At 40.7% G+C, this 20,522-nt stretch overlaps 1 long non-coding RNA gene across 1 annotated transcript; it reads right to left on the reverse strand.

Moving 5' to 3' along the window:
- Positions 1–419: 419 nt before the first annotated feature.
- On the reverse strand, positions 420–18,536 carry LOC121031418 (uncharacterized). The gene is made up of 3 exons (XR_005790709.1): positions 18,509–18,536; positions 16,245–16,250; positions 420–544 (listed from the first exon to the last, which is right to left on the reverse strand). It is a non-coding gene; the product is annotated as an uncharacterized LOC121031418 (long non-coding RNA).
- Between the last annotated feature and the right edge of the window lie 1,986 nt (positions 18,537–20,522).

The raw sequence follows: 20,522 nt of genomic DNA on the forward strand, positions 1-20,522 counted from the left end.
TACACATTTAATGCAATCCCTATCAAAATAACACCAACATTTTTTAATTTATTTTTTTAATATACATCCAAGTTAGTTAGCATACAGTGCAACAGTAATTTCAGGAGTAGATTAATGCCACTTACCCATTTAGCCCATCCCCCCTCCCACAACCCCCCCCAGTAACCCTCTGTTTGTTCTCCATATTTAAGAGTCTCTTATGTTTTTGTCCCCTTCCCTGTTTTTATATTATTTTTGCATCTCTTCCCTTATGTTCATCTGTTTTGTGTCTTAAAGTTCTCATATGAGTGAAGTCATTTGATATTTGTGTTACTCTGACTAATTTCACTTAGCATAATACCCTCTAGTTCCATTCACATAATTGCAAATGAACACCAGCATTTTTTACAGAGGTAGAACAAACAATCCTACAATTTGTATGGAGCCACAAAGGACCCCAAATAACCAAAGCAATCCTGAAAAAGAAAAGCAAACCTGGAGGCATCACAATTCTGGACTTCAAGATGTATTACAAACCTGTAGTCATCAGGACAGTATGTTACTGCTGTAAAAATAGACACATAGATCAATGGAATAGAATAGAAAACCCAGAAATGGATCCACAACTATATGGTCAACTAGTCTTCAACTAAGCATGAAAGAATGTCCAATGAAAAAAACAAAGACAGTCTCTTCAACAAATGGTGTTCGGAAAACTGGACAGCAACATGCAGAATGAAACTGGACCACTTTCTTACACCATACACAAAAATAAATTCAAAATGGATGAAAGACCTATATGTGAGATAGGAAACCGTAAAAATCATAGAGGAGAACAGAGGCGGTAACCTCTTTGACCTCAGCTGAAGCAACTTCTTACTAGACACATCTCCAGAACAAATGGAAACAAAAGCAAATATGAACTACTGGGACTTGATCAAGATAAAAGTCTTCTGCACAGCAAAGGAAAAAATCAACGAAACTAAAAGGCAACCTATAGAATCTCAATCTTCTGTTGATGAATATGTAGAAAATTTTTACCAACGTAGATTTAGATGTGGAATTGTCAAGCCATATGTATATTTTCAATTTTACTGAATATTGCCATATTTTCTTCAAACCGATCGTAGCATATTGCATTTTCCAAAGATGTCCACACCAACATATCCCATTCTACATGCTCTTCTTGTAGTGTGATGTTGATTCTCCTTTATTAAAAGGTATGGTCTGTGTTTCCTTTCCCTGAGTATGGGTTAGTTTTAGGAACTCACTTCTATTTTATTTTTTTAATGTTTATTTTTGAGAGAAAGAGCGCAAGTGGGGGAGGTGCAGAGACAGAGAATTTGAAGCAGGTTCCGCAATGACAGCAGAGAGCCCCATATGGGGCTTGAAGTCATGAACCACCACGAGATCAGGACCTGATTCAAAATAAGATGCTCAATGCCTAAGCCACCCAGGGACCCTGGAACTCACTTCTAATAAATAGAACACAAAGTAGCACTGCATGATGTCCACGGCCAAGTCATAAGAGGTGATACAGCTTCAGCTGCATTGTCCTTCTCTGTCTTGGGACACAATCTCCATGCTATAGAGAAGCTCATGCCACCCAGAGAAGCCTGGTACAGATATTTCAGCCAACAGGCCCAGCTAATGTCTCAGCCACTATCAACCACTCATCATGTGTGGTGAACACGCCTTCAGGTGATTCCTGCTCTTAATCTTTGAGTCCTCCAGCTATGGCCTCAGACATTGGAGCAGAGACAAGCTGCCCTCACTGTGTTCTATTTGAATTCCTGACCCACTCAAATTTTTCCTTTCTTTATAACAAAACAAAACAAAAAACCCAAAGGAGGGAGATTTCTCACACAAACCTTCTAAGGGAAATATTGAGCAATATAACAGCCTATGGCCCCAGTTTTTACCACATAGGCAGAAATGTTCTTTTTTCCCCTCTTGTGGTCATATTGTATAGCACCCTCCTAACAACAGTTAACTAACAACAGTTGATAAACGGCCGTTAGCCAAGATTGCAATGCAGGCTGCAGCTCAGTGTCTAAAAGTCTAAAAGTCCATTCATGTCATGTTCCAGCTACTGTTTTAATCAAAGGAGTTCACCATGCGGGAGTCTCAGAGTGTTCACTATCAAGGACAGAGTAAAGCTGGGGAGTGTTTTAGTTGTTTTTTTGTTTTTTGCTTCTTTGTTTTTTATTTAACTGAAATCCATACTTCATTCAGATTTCCTTAGATTTTACCAATGTTCTTGTTCTGTTCCAGGGTCCCATCCAAGACACCACTTTATATTTAGTTGTCATGTGTCCTTAGGCTCCTCTTGACTATGACAGTCTTTCAAACTATCCTTGTTTTTGAGGACCATGATAATTTTGTAGAGAACTGGTCAGGTGTTTTGCAAAATGTAATCATCCTAGTTTTAAACCAACTTTCCTGGGGTGCCTGGGTGGCTCAGTTGGTTAAGTTTCGGACTCTTGATTTAGGCTCAGGTCATGATCTCAGGCTCTGCGCTGACAGCACAGGGCTTGCTTGGTATTCTCTCCCCCCCCCTCCCCGCCCTTATCCCTTCCCTCAAAAATAAATAAATAAACATTAAACCAAATTTTCTTTCAAATTGTCATTAATTGGTGGGCCCAGGCTGCAAAGAGGAATAGTTGGCTTTTGCATTGAAAAGACCTGTGGTAGGAATAAACAACAGACTATCCTTGGAAGTGGGGGACTGAGTGAGTGAGTGATTGATTGATTTTCACACTGACACGTTTTTAACCTGCAGCTTTCAGAGCAGAGATGACCCGGTTCTGGCAGGTGCACGGAGACCAGGGCCCCTGTGCCCACCGTGTTCGCGGGGCGGGCAGTCTATCACACCCTGCATCCTCCTGTTGTGTCCGCCAAGCATAGGCCGGGGTGTCTGTGTCCAGCTGGGCCAGCCCACGGCCAAAGTCGGTCTGGTACATGGCACCTCTGCAGGGTCCGCACCCCCTCCCACGGTTGCTTCAGGGTGCCAGCCGTCCCTCGGGGACCGGGTGGGGGACCACGGAAGCCCCTGGCTCTGAGGAGCACCCGTTAGATGAGACCCGGACCCCTGCCTCCCTTCAGGGCCCAGTGGGAAGAGCGTCCAGGAAAGATCTGGGGTCTCACGGGGAAGACTTCAGGGGCGCGGTGCGCCAGGGGCTGTGCCCAGGCTCTCTGAGAAACTTAACAGGAACCCATGGGGGAGGGGAAGGAAAAAAAAAAAAAAAAGAGGTGAGAGTGGGAGAGAGCCAAAGCATAAGAGACTCTTAAAAACTGAGAAGAGGGGCGCCTGGGTGGCTCAGTCGGTTAAGCGGCCGACTTTGGCTCAGGTCACGATCTCACACTCCGTGAGTTTGAGCCCCGCGTCGGGCTCTGTGCTGACCGCTCAGAGCCTGGAGCCTGTTTCTGATTCTGTGTCTCCCTCTCTCTGACCCTCCCCCATTCATGCTCTGTCTCCCTCTGTCTCAAAAATAAATAAACGTTAAAAAAAAAATTCTAAAAAAAAAAAAAAAACTGAGAAGAAACTGAGGGTGATGGGGGGTGGGAGGGAGGAGAGAGTGGGTGATGGCTATTGAAGAGGGCATCTTTTGGGATGAGCACTGGGTGTTGTATGGAAACCAATTTGACAATAAATTTCATATATTAAAAAATAAAAATAAAATAAAATAAAATTTCTAAATGTTTAATTATTTTGAGAGGGAGAAAGAGAGAGAACGAAGCAGGGGAGGGGCAGAGAGAGAGGGAGACAGAATCTGAGCACAGAGTCCAATGTGGGGCTCAAACTCATGGACCATGAGATCATGTCCAGAGCCGAAGTTGGATGTTTAACTGACAGAGACACCCAGGCGCCCCTAGAATTATGTTTTAAATTGTCAAGTTCCAAGTAACTGATTAAAATTTTAAAATAATATTTGTTTAATAATTTTTATGCATCAAGCTCTGCTATTCAGGGAACACCATCCCAGGGTCCTCCCTGGATTGCTCACGTCTGCATATAGAGACCCATGACGCTATGGAATCTTAAGGAGAGGCTTTCTGGACCTGAAATGCTCACCAGCATCAGGGAATAGATGTACATCAAGGAAGAAAGGCTTCACAAAATTCCACATGGGCTAACTTCTTCATTCTGCAACTTCTTTCACAAAGCCCCTCTCAGTTCAGACTATTCTCATTCCAACAATTCTCATATCAGAAGAAGCATGGAGAAGAGTAGGATATAAGCTTTCCTGCTTATCCTGGAGAAGGAGGACTAGAAGAGTTTCTTTATGTTATTTTTGCAGGCCCTTGGGCCATCAAAGTAAATGGTATGCTCTTTCCATTGGTATTTGAAAGCTTCTACCTGACAAGGCCCTTGTAATTTATTGGCACCATAAATTCTGTTCAGAACTGTGTAACCTTCCTATTGTTCAGGTTTGTTGCCTAGTGTGATACCAAGATTACATTGACACTGAAGAGCAAACATGGGGAGAATCTCAGCACCCAAAGGGGATCATGAAATAAATCAAAAGCATTTTCCAAAGTTTATCAGAAACCATGGGGAAAAGGGGTTCCAAGGCCTAAACAGTTAGAGACAAAGAACAAAATCAAGTTATACTGAATTTATAACAGACCTTTCCACATTCTAACACACATTGTAAATATCTTAGAACCAACCATGATAAGCAGACTTTTAAATTTTTTATTTTATTTTATTTTATTTTATTTTATTTTATTTTATTTTATAGGAGAGAATGAGTGGGTGAGAGGAGCAGAGGGGGAGAGAGAATCCCAAACAGGCTCCAAACTCAGTGTGGGGCTCAACACACAGCTCGATTCTACCACCCTGGGATCATAACCTGAGCCGAAACCAAGAATCAGATGCTCAGCCTACTGAGCCATCCAGGCGCCGCAGCAGACTTTTTAAACTTTTCTAAACACAGACGACCTACTCTTTCCCCTCAACAGAGCATCCAGTACTACCAGTGTTTCTGCAATAGTATTCCTCTAAGATATAAGAGGATTAGTGGTCTTTAAACCATTATCAGGAGAACAAAAAGGAAAAGAAATGAAAGTCAAAGGGAGAAAAGGTTTTATTTACTTTTACCTCCTCTGAATGGCCTTACTGACATTTTAATTATTCTTTTTAAAGCCTTAACCCATAACTATTGACTAATGTGAATTAGAAAAACTTACCTAATCCTTTTCTCTCTCCATAGAGGACCTGGTGGAACCTTCTGTTCCCACAATACTAATCTTCTGAGATAACAGGGAATTAAAGACCTTTGAAGTTCACTACATAGGAAAAGAAATGAAATGCAAACCAATAGGTGCTATTGGTTTTAACCCTCCTGGATGGTTGACTGTCTAGGTAGCCTTTTGCAAAGCCTTCTTAACCATAGTTGTTATGCATTAGTGTGCGGTGGGATTAAACATTCCATCACACCGCCAGTTTTCAGAGAATTCATTAGGATACCTAAGATACTCACAAATGCATTTTCCAACTTCCCTTAAATCATGTCCCCACTTGACTACTGGTCACATGGAAACCCCTGAGATAGTCCACTGAGTAAAAAAACAAGGTGGTTCTTGTCAGGATATACTGAACTGGCTAAAGAGCTGACTCCCAAGGAGAGTGGCCAGAGTGCAAAGTAAAATGCCCTGTTGATTCAGGCTGATGTCAGAATTCTAAAAGAACCAGGGGCATCTGGGTGCCTCAGTCGGCTAGGCATCCAACTCTTGGTTTCAGCTCAGGTCATGATCTCATGGTTGGTGAGATCCAGCCCCCCGTCAGGCTCTGTGCTGACAGAGTGGAGACTGCTTGGGATTTTCAATCTCTCGCTCTCTCTCGCTCTCTCTCTCTCTCCCCCCCTAGCCCCCCACACATGCTCTCTTTCCCTCAAAATAAAGAAACAAACAAAAAAAAATTCTAGAAGAACCATCCCAGTGGGAGGACAGGTTTCAAGCACTACCTGACTCTATAAGTCAGGTGGGAACTGTGGTAATATTTACCATGAATAGCCTGCTGAAAGAAGGCTTCTGCCACCAGCTCAAGGGTCTGGAACTAAGGAGGCAGCTCTTGACAGGAGAGCACTGGTAAGAGATTTGAATCTCTAGGGTTCTGGTCCTGGTGCCAGTCCTAGAAGACAACTAGAGTTAAAAACAGGAAACCCAGACAATCAGTGAGATATAGAACAGAAATTAGTATCACATATAATTGGTAGAATATTCTGGTTTATATACTTATTGATGTTTCGCACACTCAGTGTACTGGGTCAGATGAAAATATGTCCCACCATTCATCAATCAAACATTTCTCAGCATGGACTCTGTACCAGGTAATAAGGATTCAAAGACACACCCCAGTCCCAGGGAGCCTCCAGCCTCATGGACTCACTAGATATGGCCACTCATCTGCCTCCATGCACAGCAAGACCACAGGCATTATGGGAGAAAGTGTCTCTCACACTGGGAGCTTTATCTTCTCATGGAGTCTTTGCTCATACCCTCTTATATCCTCCCTCCCTCCTTCTTTCCTCGTCTTGTCTCCTTTTCTCCCTTTCAGATATTCTATATCCCTTGGCCTATTTCAGTACATGGCTCACTCACATTTGATTACAGCACATGTGTGTCTCTCTGTTTTCAACAATATGTGCTGAACTGGAACATTCTAGAGATCATTATCTGGGCGTAACCTGGCTTGGATATTATTAGTGGACCTTCACATATTTTTACTTAATAAACTTTCAGACTATTGGAGAATGTTCACGCAGGAGATCCTGATAGAGTCTCCAGAGCTCTATCTCAGAGAAACCAGGAGCATCTGAATTTGTGATGATGCACAATTAGTGAGAACAAAAAGATGCATTCTAAGGTTGTTCACTTTTAAAGTGATTCCATATTTGCATAGAATTATCTTCCCAAATAACAAGATCTGTTAGCAAAGGTCTATAGCACAGTAACTTTTTTTAAATTTATTTTGAGAGACACAGGGAGAGCACAAGCAGGGAGGGGCAGAGAGAGAGGAAGAATCTCAAGGAGGCACTGTCAGCACAGATCCCAATGCAGGGCTCCAACCCCATGAGACCATGACCTGAGTCAAAATCAAGAGTAGTCAGACGCTTCACCAACTGAGCCATCCAGGTGCCCCTGTAGCACAGTAAGTTCTAATTTGAGGCAATAAGTTGGCTCTCAGGAATGTTGCCAGAAACTTCCCCATCCCCACATTTTTGAGACTAAGGAAGAGATGCTCAATCATCAGAAAACCAGTTCTCTTTCTCAGCTCACCTCCCCTGTAACACACACACACACACACCAAAAAGCCTCCTTTAAGTTTAGGTGAGGTTAAGAAAGAGCAGCTGAGGGGCATAGTGCATGAACTCCTCTACCTTTGCAGAAACTGATGCAGTTCCCAGCAACTGGATCTCACGTTGCAACTCAAGGTAAATTTGAAATTACAGACTGGATACAATTATGTCATATTCTCCCTATTCTGAGTCCTTAGGTGGGAAGAGCACAGAGACAGTGCTCAGAAATTTTTCAGTAAGAAAATTAAAAAAAAAAAAATGCAAGGCAGAATATTTTTCTGAGATCTTACTTTTTCTTTCTTCTCTTATATTTTCCTCATTCCCCTCATTCCAACAGGAAGCCAGATGTTTTGTATTTCCTTGGCTTGGGGATATCTGTAGTCTTTGAAGGAGGGATGTATTTGAAGTCATACTTAATTTTATTGGGTTGTTTTTCTTTTTTGAGAAACCCGAATTCAGTGTAAAGTATTAGTCTCAGCATGCCTAGGTGGCTCAACGGTTTAGTGTCCAACTGTTGATTTCAGCTCAGGTAATGATCCCAGGATCATGGGATCGAGTCCCTTGTCAGGCTCCTCAGTAAGTGTGGAACCTGCTTAAAATTCTCTCTCTCTCTCTCTCTCTCTCTCTCTCTCTCTCTCTCTCTCTCCCCCTCTGCCCCTCTCCCCACTCTCTCTCTCAAATAATTTTAAAAAATAAATTCAAAAAAGTAGTAGTCTCTTAGAAAGTATGGGAATGTTGAGCTTGGGGAGAGACCATAAGAGCAAGGTTGGAGGGAAGGAATGATCGCCTGGGGGAAGCAGCATGGGTGAACCTAGGAAGGCTGACCCCAGGCACAAATAATCCTCACCTCCAGGAAAATCCCTGTGTCCTCAAACTATTTGTGGGTACCCTCTGGTCTGAGGAGAGGGAGCCAGGAGCAGGTCCAGCTGGACAAGCAGCAACATGGAGCCCAGGTCACCATAAGGCTGGCCATTTCCTGCTCAAAAATAAAGAGAGACAAGGGAGGAGTCTAGGTTGCTGATCTCATTGTGCTCTGCAGAGAGGTGCTCTCCTATTATTGCATTTTCTTTTTTAAGAAGAGATCAAGTCTCAATGTGCAAAATATTCTCATCAAAGATACAAATTCAAGCATGTTTTGTTTGTTATTATTATTATTTTTTAATGCTCATCTCCACAACCACAGACTACACCTCAACTCTTGCTTGCTAGAGGTCCCACTCTCCACATTGTCTTCATTACTTCAAATTTCTTTGATTTCCTTTTCCCTTAAGGATGATGTTCTCTCCAGCACCAGCACATGACTGCAGCTTGGCCTGGCCACGTGAATCACCACCCATCCCTGGAAGGCAAATTCTCCCCTCAACCCTGACTTAGTCTTTTCTTATCCAAAACCTTGGTACCCAGCTTCCATTAGGAAACAAGTATTTCTTTGCGTGCCTGGATAGCTCAGTCCATTAGCTGAAGTTAGCTGAAGTCCAACTTCAGCTCAGGTCATGATCTTGTGGTTCATGGGCCCAAGCCCCGTGTCAGGCTCTGTGCTGACAGCTCAGAGCCTGGAGCCTGCTTCAGATTCTGTGTCTCCTTCTCTCTCTGCCCCTCCCCCACTCATGCTCTGTCTCTCTCTGTCTCTCAAAGATAAATAAATGTTTTTAAATTTTTTTAATAAAAAAGGAAATAAGTACTCCTTTTATTTGCCTCCATTTGGAGGCCTGATGCCAACAAAATAAGATTTTCCCCATTCCTACCCTGTAGGATTTCTTACATTTACCTACAAAGGTTATGTAGGTAATGCCTCCTCAGAGGAGGCAAGAGGTAGCCTGTGGCTCAGTCCACCTTCCAAGTCCAAAGGATAGGAAAAATCAAAAGAAAAAAGGGAGAGTGTTTTTCACACCTTTGAAAATTATCTGGAGAGAGTAAATTCTCCAGAAACTCCCTGGGTCTTTCCATTTTATGTTCAGTGCATCTCTTCTCCTTTTGTCTATAATGAAACTCTCTTGACCTAAATGCTATGCTCCAGACACTATCCCTCTCAGCCTTAAAGATTTACTTCTGTTCGATACGTCATATTCTATAATCAGAATTATAGAAACTGCCACAGGCCAGTTTCTACAGGATGATAAGTACAATTTATTTTTTTCAGCTTTGAGGCATAACTGGCTCACAAAAACCTGCACATAATTAATGCAGATCATTTGGTACATGTGGACATAATGTATATAATCAAGTTACCATCACACAATCAAGGTGTGATTTATCAAGGTAATAAACATATTCATCACCACATCCAAAAGTTTCTTTGTGTCCCTTTGTTGTTGTTACTGTTGTTTTGTGATAAAACTTAACCTGAGAGATCTATCCTCTTAACAAAATTTTAAGTGCACTGTACCTGTTAACTGTATGCACTGTTATACAGAAAATTTCTGAACTTGTTCATCTTGTATGACTAACTTTATGCACATTGAGCAACTCCCCATATTTTCCCTCCCTCATCTACCATCCTTTCATTTACTTCTATACATATGACTATTTTAAATACTTCATATATAAGAAATCATACAGTATTTTCCCTCTGTGGCTCATTTATTTCACTTACAAAGTTTTAAAGGTCCATTCACAGTATCACAAGTGGCAGGATTTCCTCTTTAAGGCTGAATAATATTCAATTATATGTATACACAACATTTTCTTTATTCATTCATCTGTTGGTGAACATTTGGGTCATTTCCATATCTTGGCTATTGTAAATAATGCTACAACGAACAGGGAGTCCAGATATCTCTCTAGGATCTTGACTCCAATTCTTTTGGATATATATCCAGAAGCAGAATTGCTGGACAATATGGTAATTCTATTTTTAATTTTTTGAAGAGGAGCCTCCACACTGTTCTCCACAGTGGCTATATAATTTGCATTCCCACCATCAGTACAGAAGCGTTCTCTTCTCCATACCCTCACCACACTGTTTATCTCTTATCTTTTTGATAAGAGTCATTCTAAGAGGTGTGAAGTTATATCTCAATATCTTTTAACAGGTGGTAAGTGGTTTTGTTTGCATTTCCTGATGATTAATAATGTTGAGCATCTTTTCATGTACTTGTTGGCCATCTGTATGTCTTTTTTGGTTAGATGTATATTCAAGTCTTTTGCCACTTTAAAATTGGATTATTTTTTTGCTAGTGAGTTATAGGAGTTCCTTATATATTTTTGAAATTAACCTCTTATCAGATATATGGAAAAGAAAAGTAAAATTATTTCTGTTTGCCAATGACATGATCTGATATGTAACAAACCCTGAAGACCACCCCCCCACCCCCACCCCCACACACAATGGATACAACTAATAAACAAATTCTTTAAAATCACAGGACACAAATTCAACATATAAAAATCACTTGCATTTCTATACACCAACAGCAAACTATCTGAAAAGGAAATTAAGAAAACAATCCCATTTATAATATCACTAAAGAGAATAAAATGCTTAGGAATAAACCTAATCAAAGAGGTAGAAGATTTATATACTAAAAACTATAAAACGTTGATGATAGAAATTAAAGTATAAACAAATAAATGGAAAGACATTCTGTGTTTGTGGATTAGAAGAATCAATATTGTTAAAATGTCCATATTACCCAAATCAATCTACAGTTTCAATGCAATTTTTATCAAAATCCCAAAGACAATTTTTATAGACACAGAGGAAAAAAATCCTGAAATTCATATGGAACCACAAAAGACCTCCAAATGGCCAAAGCGATTTTGATCAAGAAGAACAAAGCTGGAGGTATCACACTTCCTGATTTCAAAATATATTACAAAGCTACAGTAATTTAAATGGTATGGTATTGGCATAAAAATAACTATGATTTAGTCTCCACTTACTTTCTGAGCTTCAAACCAAATTCCATTTCTTTCCCCATTTTTCTCATCATCATAGATTTATAAATAATTTCATTCCCTTTCTCCACTGGCACCATCACCATGAATTTACCATACTCCAGATACCCAGGGCCTGGATGAGGATAACTGGCCAATAAGCTTATGTCTCTGGGAACTCAGTGTAGTGTGTGCACATGTGTGTGCACATGTGCCTGTGTTTGTGTGTATGTGTGTGTGTTTGTGTGTAGTTTGAGGTAAAGACCAGATCTCTAACTGGATGGGGAGATGAGGAAATTGACTTCAGTAAGTATGTGTGGAAGTCTTCCCTGTGTCAAACACAGATCTAGGTGCAGGAGATATGTGGATAAATATGCATGGACTTTCTCCTGATGATCTCTCAATTAAATCAAAGATGAGAATCTGGACATGACAGACATAAAGACTGTACTTTCCATAGAATAATGGACGTACCTGTTAGTTATGTCTCTCTGTTCCATCATCCTATCTGAAAGAAAGTTCTTTTTTTTTTTTTCATAAGCATTGAAGGGTGAAAATATGTCAGATCTGGCAATAAGTTTAGTGTTGCTGCCTAAAAGAGCTTATGTCTTGCTTACTTTTTTATAGCTACGATGTTAACTGTATCACACAATGGGATATTTGTATATATAGCTTTATTTCTCATATAGTCACAGAACTTGTGAGGCAAGGAAACCTGGATTGGGCCCCCATTCATTCAGTTCCTTGCCTGTTGCAGTGTTTGGAAGACTTGATCTCTCTAATGAACCCTCAGTAGCTAATACAGGTTCTCTGCATGCTCCAGGGTGGCTCTGAAGGTGAAAGCACCTTGCTTGAGGTCATACAACTTAAAAGTATCAGGGATTTTAATGAAACTTTTATTTTTGAGAGAGAAAATGAGTAGGGGAGGGGCAGAGAGAGAGGGGGCAGAGGATCTCAAGTGGGCTCTTCACTAACAGCAGTGAGTCCAATGCAGAGGTAGAACCCAGGAACTGTGATAACATGACCTGAGCTGAAGTCAGACACTTAACTGACTGAGCCACATTTTAATGACACTTTTGATGATAATTGTCATCATACAAGACTTGTGCTTTCTTCCTAACATCAAACTGCCTTCTTAAGAAAATGGTAGGAGACTGGGAGAGGAGCCAAGATGGTGAAAGAGCATGGAAGTTTTTTGTGTCTCTCGGGTCCATGAAATAGAGCCAAACCAACACTAAACCGTCCTGCACACCTAGAAAACTGATCTGAGGATTAACACAACAGTCTGCACAACCTGAACCACAGAATTCAGCAGGTACACAGCACAAAGAAGTGAATTTGGGGAGAAAGAAGCCACAGAGGGCAGGGAGCCACATTTGTGTGCGGTGAGACGACGGAGATGGGGGGAGAATACGGGAAAAGCACCCCCAAAAAACCGCTAGAGGGAAAGTAGAAAACTGAAAATAGCTGCAGGGACTGAACTAAAAAGGGAGAAAGGAGAGGGTTTAAATTCCACTAAGACTATAAACAGGGGGAACACAGAGTCTGAACTCTGCAGCTTGATACCTGGTGGTGCTCTGGTGTGAAGGGTGAATCCCCAGGAGCAGAGTGGAGTCCAGGGTTCTTCAGGCCACAAGTGGAAAGGCGGTTGCCTTGCCAGGAGGACACCTGGTAGAGGCTGTGTGGGTCCCCCAAAGGTAAGGCCCCAGTGGACCCGGGAGAACAACCACATTCGCTGGTGCTGGAACAAGGTCATTAAGGGTGAAGCCTGGTGCCAGATGCATGTTGTAATTTTCCATAATGCCTGAAACGCTGCTGCTATAACATCTCACGAACTTTTTCTGGGGTGGGCTGGCACCAGGCCTCAGTCTCTATGCATCAGCAGCAGCCCAGTCCCGCAAACATTCCTGGGTGCGGCCGGCAACCGACCATTTCTCAGTGAGACCCTCCCGCAGAAGCGCAGAACAGGTCAAAACCGCAGTCCCTCAGAAGTAAGCGTTCGGGAAAAACAGCCACATCTAAAACAAAATTCAGGAGGAAGGTGCTGCCTGGGGCTGGGTTGCGGACTGTGTAAAAGTTTGGAGTGGATGGTAGCCGAAGACAAAGGACAGGTGCGCGATTGCTGATCAGGGAGATCAGGTCTGATAGGAGACAGTGGGTAACTGGGTGACGCCATGGTCAACGCTTCCACGCATGCGCATACACACCTACAAGCGCCTCAAGAATCCACACCAGTAAGCTAAGCAGTGCTATCTACTGGAGAACGGAACCGTTACACTAAACCCTGCCCAACTGGGCCAACCTCCCTCCTCAGGAACACAAGTCTCTCCACCTGCTTAGTTTATGGAATATAAAGCATTTCACAGTTTGACTTCTAGCGGAAAACAAAGTAATTTCAACTGTATTTCTGTCTGTTAGACTGTTCATCTATTCAATTTTCTTTTTATTTTTTCTCTTTTTCCTTTTTCTTTTCCTGAATATAAAAAGAGAAAAAATTCATTTTTATTTTCAATTTTTATTAAAAATATTTTAATTTTTTGGGGCGCCTGGGTGGCTCAGTCGGTTGAGCGCCCGACTTCAGCTCAGGTCACGATCTCACGGTCTGTGAGTTCGAGCCCCGCGTCGGGCTCTGGGCTGATGGCTCGGAGCCTGGAGCCTGCTTCCGATTCTGTGTCTCCCTCTCTCTCTGCCCCTCCCCCATTCATGCTCTGTCTCTCTCTGTCTCAAAAATAAACATTAAAAAAAAAATTAAAAAAAAAAAGAATAAAAAATATTTTAATTTTTTTCTACTGTATTTTTTACTTTTCTGTAAATATTTTCAAATTCTATTTTACCTCCAAAATTTCATTTTAGTCTACTTCAGTGTTTTCATTTTTTCAAATTTTCAAACGACTTCTTTTTTTTTCTTTACCATTTCTCTCTAATTATCAAGCCCCTTTTGAAAGGGCGGGCCTATGCCAGCCAACTCCATCTTGTTCTGTGCCCTTCACCTTGACCACACCTCCTCCCCTTGAGTAACCCCCCCTCACCTGCCTAACAGGACTCGGACCCTTCCCCAGGACCCTTCCCCAGCCAATCAGCTGAGGCCATAGCCATTACCTCACCAACTGCCCCCAGGCCCCAATAAAACCTTTGTCCTTTTGAAACTCGCTCTCTTTCCCTGGTATCTCACCGCTGCATCGGTGCAGGTAGGGGACTGAGCTCGAGCTAGCTCGAATAAAGGCTCTTTGCTTTTGCATCGGACTCGGCTCCCTAGTGGTCTTTGGGGATCACAAATTCTGGGCATAACACTTTCAACACCCAGGCCAAAACACACCTAGGATCTAGCATCATTTATTCGATTTTGTATATATGTATTTGTTTTTAATTTTAATATTTTTTTAATTTTAATTTTTTCTACCTCATTAATTCCTTTTCTCCCATCAAAATGATGAAACAAAGGAATTCACACCAAAAGAAAGAGCAGAGAGAAATGACAGCCAGGGACTTAACCAACAGAGATACAAGCAAGATGTCTGAACCAGAATTTAGAATCACGATAATAAGAATACTAGCTGGAGTCGAAAATGGATTAGAATCCCTTTCTGTGGAGATAAAAGAAGTAAAAGCTACTCAGGATGAAATTAAAAATGCTATAACTGAGCTGCAATCTCGAATGGATGTGTGGTGGCAAGGATGGCGGAGGCAGAACAGAGAATCAGCGATATAGAGAACAAATTTAGGGAGAAAAATGAAGCAGAAAAAAAGAGGGAAATTAAAGCAAAAGAGCATGATTTAAGAATTAGAGAAATCAGTGACTCATTAAAAAGAAACAACATCAGGGGCGCCTGGGTGGCGCAGTCGGTTAAGCGTCCGACTTCAGCCAGGTCACGATCTCGCGGTCCGTGAGTTCAAGCCCCGCGTCGGGCTCTGGGCTGATGGCTCAGAGCCTGGAGCCTGTTTCCGATTCTGTGTCTCCCTCTCTCTCTGCCCCTCGCCCATTCATGCTCTGTCTCTCTCTGTCCCAAAAATAAATAAACGTTGAAAAAAAAAATTAAAAAAAAAAAAAAAAAAGAAACAACATCAGAATCATAGGGGTCCCACAAGAGGAAGAGAGAGAAATAGGGGTAGAAAGGTTATGTCAGCAAATCACAGTGGAAAAATTTCCTAACCTGGGGAAGGACACAGACATCAAAATCCAGGAAGCACAGAGGACTCCCATTAGATTCAACAAACACTGACCATCAACAAGGCATATCATAGTCAAATTCACAAAATACTCAGGCAAGGAGAGAATCATGAAAGCAGCAAGGGGAAAAAAGTCCTTAACCTACAAGGAAAGACAGATCAGGTTTGCAGCAGACCTATCCACAGAAACTTGGCAGGCCAGAAAGGAGTGGCAGGATATATTCAATGTGCTGAATCAGAAAAATATGCAGCCACGAATTCTTTATCCAACAAGGCTGTCATTCAACATAGAAGGAGAGATAAAAGTTTCCCAGACAAACAAAAATTAAAGTAGTTTGTGACCACTAAACCAGCCCTGCAAGAAATTTTAAGGGTGACTCTCTGAGGGAAGAAAAGATGGGGGGAAAAAAACAAATAAAGACCAAAGCAACAAAGACTAGAAAAGACCAGAGAACACCACCAGAAACTCCAACTCTACAAGCATCATAATGGCAATAAATTCATATCTTTCAGTACTCACTCTAAATGTCAATGGATTCAATGCTCCAATCAAAAGACATAAGGTAACAGAATGGATAAGAAAACAAGACCCATCTATATTCTGTTTACAAGATACCCACTTTAGACCTAAAGACACCTTCAGATTGAAAGTAAGGGGATGAAGAACCATCTATCATGCTAATGATCAACAAAAGAAAGCCAGAGTACCCATACTTACATCAGACAGTCTAGACTTTAAAATACAGACTGTATCAAGAGATGAAGGAGGGCCTTATATCTTGGTCTATCCACCAAGAAGGCCTAACAATTGTAAACATTTATACGCCAAATGTGGCAGCACCCAAATACATAAAGCAAGTAATCACAAACATAAAGAAACTCATTGATAGTAATACCATAATAGTAGGGGACTTCAACACCCCACTGACAGCAATGGACAGACCATCTAGTCAAAAAATCAACAAGGAAACAAGGGCTTTGAATGACACAGATGGACTTAACAGATCTATTCAGAACAATTCATCCTAAAGCAGCAGAATATACATTCTTCTCCAGTGCACATGGATCGTTCTCCAGAATAGACCACATACTAGGGACACAAAGAGCACTCAACAAGTACAAAAAGATTGAGATCATACCATGCATATTTTCAGACCACAACACTATGAAACTCGAAATCAACCACAAGAAAAAATTTGGAAAGGTAACAAATACCTGGAGACTAAAGAACATCCTAGTAAAGAATGAATGGGCTAACCAAGAACTTAAAGATGAAATTAAAAAGTTCATGGAAGCCAGTGAAAATGATAACACCACAACCCGAAACCTTTGGGATGCAGGAAAGGCGGTCATAAGAGGAAAGTATATAGCAATCCAGGCCTTCCTAAAGAAGGAAGAAAGATCTCAGATATACAACCTAACCTTACCCCTTAAAGAACTGGAAAAAGAATAGCAAATAAAACCCAAAACAAGCAGAAGACAGGAAATAATAAAGATTAGAGCAGAAATTAATGCTATGGAAACCAAAAAACAAAAAAAACAAAAAAAACAAACAAAAAAAAAAACCCAGGAGAGCAGATCAATGAAACCAGAAGCTGGTTCTTTGAAAGAATTAACAAAATTGATAAACCACTAGGCAGTTTGATCAAAAAGAAAAAGGAAAGGACCCAAATAAATAAAATCAAGAATTAAAGAGGAGAGATCACAACAAACACAGCAGAAATAAAAACAACAATAAGAGAATATTATGAGCAATTATATGCCAATAAAATGGGCAATCTGGAAGAAATGGACAAATTCCTAGAAACATATAAACTACCAAACCTGAAACAGGAAGAAATAGAAAATTTGAACAGACCCATAACCGGTAAAGAAATCGAACTGGGAATCAAAAATCTCCCAAAAAATAAAAGTCCAGGGCCTGATGGCTTTCCGGGGGAATTCTAGCAAACATTTAAGGAAGAGTTAACACGTATTCTCTTGAAGCTGTTCCAAAAAATAGAAATGGAAGGAAAACTTCCAAACTCTTTCTATGAAGCCAGTGTTACCTTGATTCCAAAACAAGACAGAGTCTCCCCTAAAAAGGAGAATTATAGACCAATTCCCCTGATGAACATGGACACAAAAATCCTCAACAAGATTTTAGCCAACTGGATCCAACAATACATTGAAAAACTAATTCACCACAACCAAGTGGGATTTATACCTGGGATGCAGGGTTGGTCCCATATCTGCAAAACAATCATTGTGATTCATCACATCAATAAAAGAAAGGACAAGAACCATATGATCCTCTCAATAGATGCAGAGAAAGCATTTCACAAAACACAACATCCTTTCTTGATAAAAACCTTCAAGAAAGTAGGGATAGAAGGATCATACCTCGAGATCATAAAAGCCATATATGACAGACCCAACGCTAATATCATTCTCAATGGGGAAAAACAGAGAGCTTTCCCCCTAAGGTCAGGGACAAGACAGGGATGTCCACTCCCATCACTGTCATTCAACATAGTATTAGAAGTCTTAGCCTCTGCAATCAGACAACACAAAGAAATAAAAGGCATCCAAATCGGCCAGGAGGAAGTCAAACTTTCACTCTTTGCAGATGACATGATACACTACATGGAAAACCCTAAAGATTCCACCAGAAAACTGCTAGAACTGATTCATGAATTCAGCAAAGTTGCAGGATATAAAATCAATGCACAGAAATTGGTTGCATTCCTATACGCCAACAATGAAGCAACAGAAACAGAAATCAAGGAATCGATCCCATTTACAACTGCACCAAAAGCCATAAAATACCTAGGAATCAATCTAACCAAAGAGGTGAAAAATCTATGCACTGAAAACTATAGAAAGCTGATGAAAGAAATTGAACAAGACACAAAAAAATGGAAAAAGTTTCCATGCTTCTGGATAGGAAGAACAAATATTGTTAAAATGTCGATACTACCCAAAGCAATCTACATATTCAATGCAATCCGTATCAAAAAGACATCAGCATTCTTCACAGAGCTAGAACAAACAATCCTAACATTTGAATGGAACCAGAAAAGACCCAAATAGCCAAAGCAATCTTGAAAAAGAAAACCAAAGCAGGAGGCATCACAATCCAGGACTTCAAGCTGTACTACAAAGCTGTAATCAACAAGACAGTATGCTACTGGCACAAAAACAAACACTCAGATCAATGGAACAGAATAGAGAACCCAGAAATGGACCCAGAAATGTATGGCCACCTAATCTTTGACAAAGCAGGAAAGAATATCCAATGGAATAAAGACAGTCTCTTCAGCAAGTGGTGCTGGAGAAACTGGACAGCGACATGCAGAAGAATGAACCTGGACCACTTTCTTACACCAGACACAAAAATAAACTCAAAATGGATGAAAGACCTCAATGTAAGACAGGAAGCCATCAAAATCCCCAAGGAGAAAGCAGGCAAAAACCTCTTTGACCTTGGCCGCAGCAACTTCTTACTCAACACGTCTCCAGAGGCAAGGGAAACCAAAGCAAAAATGAACTACTGGGACCTCATCAAAATAAAAAGCTTCTGCATAGTGAAGGAAACAATCAGAAAAACTAAAAGGCAACTGACAGAATGGGAGAAGATATTTGCAAATGACATATCAGATAAAGGGTTAGTATCCAAAATCTACAAAGAACTAATCAAACTCAACACCCAAAAAACAAATAATCCAGTGAAGAAATGGACAATAGACATGAATAGACAATTCACCAAAGAACACATCCAGATGGCCAACCGACACATGAAAAAATGTTCAACGTCACTCATCATCAGGGAAATACAAATCAAAACCACAATGAGATACCACCTTACAACTGTCAGAATGGCTAACATTAACAACTCAGGCAACAACAGAGGTTGGCGAGGATGCGGAGAAAGAGGACCTCTTCTGCATTGCTAGTGGGAATGCAAGCTGGTGCAGCCACTCTGTTAAACAGTATGGAGGTTCCTCAAAAAACTAAAAATAGAACTACCCTATGACCCAGCAATTGCACTACTAGGCATTTATCCAAGCGATACAGGTGTGCCGTTTCGAAGGGACACATGCACCCCCATGTTTATAGCAGCACTATCAACAATAGCCAAAGTATGGAAAGAGCCCAAATGCCCATCGATGGATGAATGGATAAATAAGATGTGATATATATATATATATATATATATATATGTATATGTATATATATATATATACCACATACACACACACACACACACACACACACACACACACACACACACACAATGGAGTATTACTCAGCAATCAAAAAGAATGAAATCTTGCCATTTGCAATTATGTGGGTGGAACTGGAGGATATTATGCTAAGTGAAATTAGTCAGAGAAAGACAAAAATCATGTGACTTCACTCATATGAGGACTTTAAGACACAGAACAGATGAACATAAGGGAAGGGAAACAAAAATAATATAAAAACAGGGAGGGGGACACAACATAAGAGACTCTTAAATATGGAGAACAAACAGAGGGTTACTGGAGGGGTTGTGGGAGGGGGAATGGGTTAAATGGGTAAGGGGCATTAAGGAATCTACTCCTGAAATCATCATTGCTTTGTATGGTAATTTGGATGTAAATTTAAAAAATAAAATTAAAAAAAGAAAAGAAAAGAAAATGGTAGGAGACCAAGGGAGAAGCCCATGATGATTCTTCTTAGAGAAAAACATTTTTGTATCAAAATAGGGATTCCCTGTATGATGTGTATTACCAATCAGCCTTCTGAAAGACAACAAAGAGAAAATTGCAGTTACCCAGGGGGTGATGCATTTTTCTTGAAGTGTTCTTGGGAGAAGAAGTGGATTGGCCTCATAAAAAGCAGTCAAAAAATCCTCTGAGCAACTCTAGAATTCCAAACATCCTCTATAAGTATCACCCACCTGGAGGAGGGGTCCAAAAGTCTAGCTGAGTATGCAGTCCCCAATGCAGCAAGAAGTGGGTTTTGGTGAGTCTGTAAAGAAACCTCAGAATGTCTGATTTAAGGAGCCAATATTTTAAATAACATCTTCATTTTTTTTCCTTATTAGAGAAGTAACACATTTTCAATACAGAAACATTAGGAAATTTGAGAAAATCACAAATCTTAAAAAAACAAAAACAAGTTAGCTGTAATCTCACCAGTTGAAGATACTCTTCATATTCACAAATGTCC

The sequence above is a fragment of the Herpailurus yagouaroundi genome, unplaced genomic scaffold, assembly GCF_014898765.1.
Source record: "Herpailurus yagouaroundi ecotype Mexico unplaced genomic scaffold, PumYag 141, whole genome shotgun sequence".
Taxonomy (NCBI): Eukaryota; Metazoa; Chordata; class Mammalia; order Carnivora; family Felidae; genus Herpailurus; species Herpailurus yagouaroundi.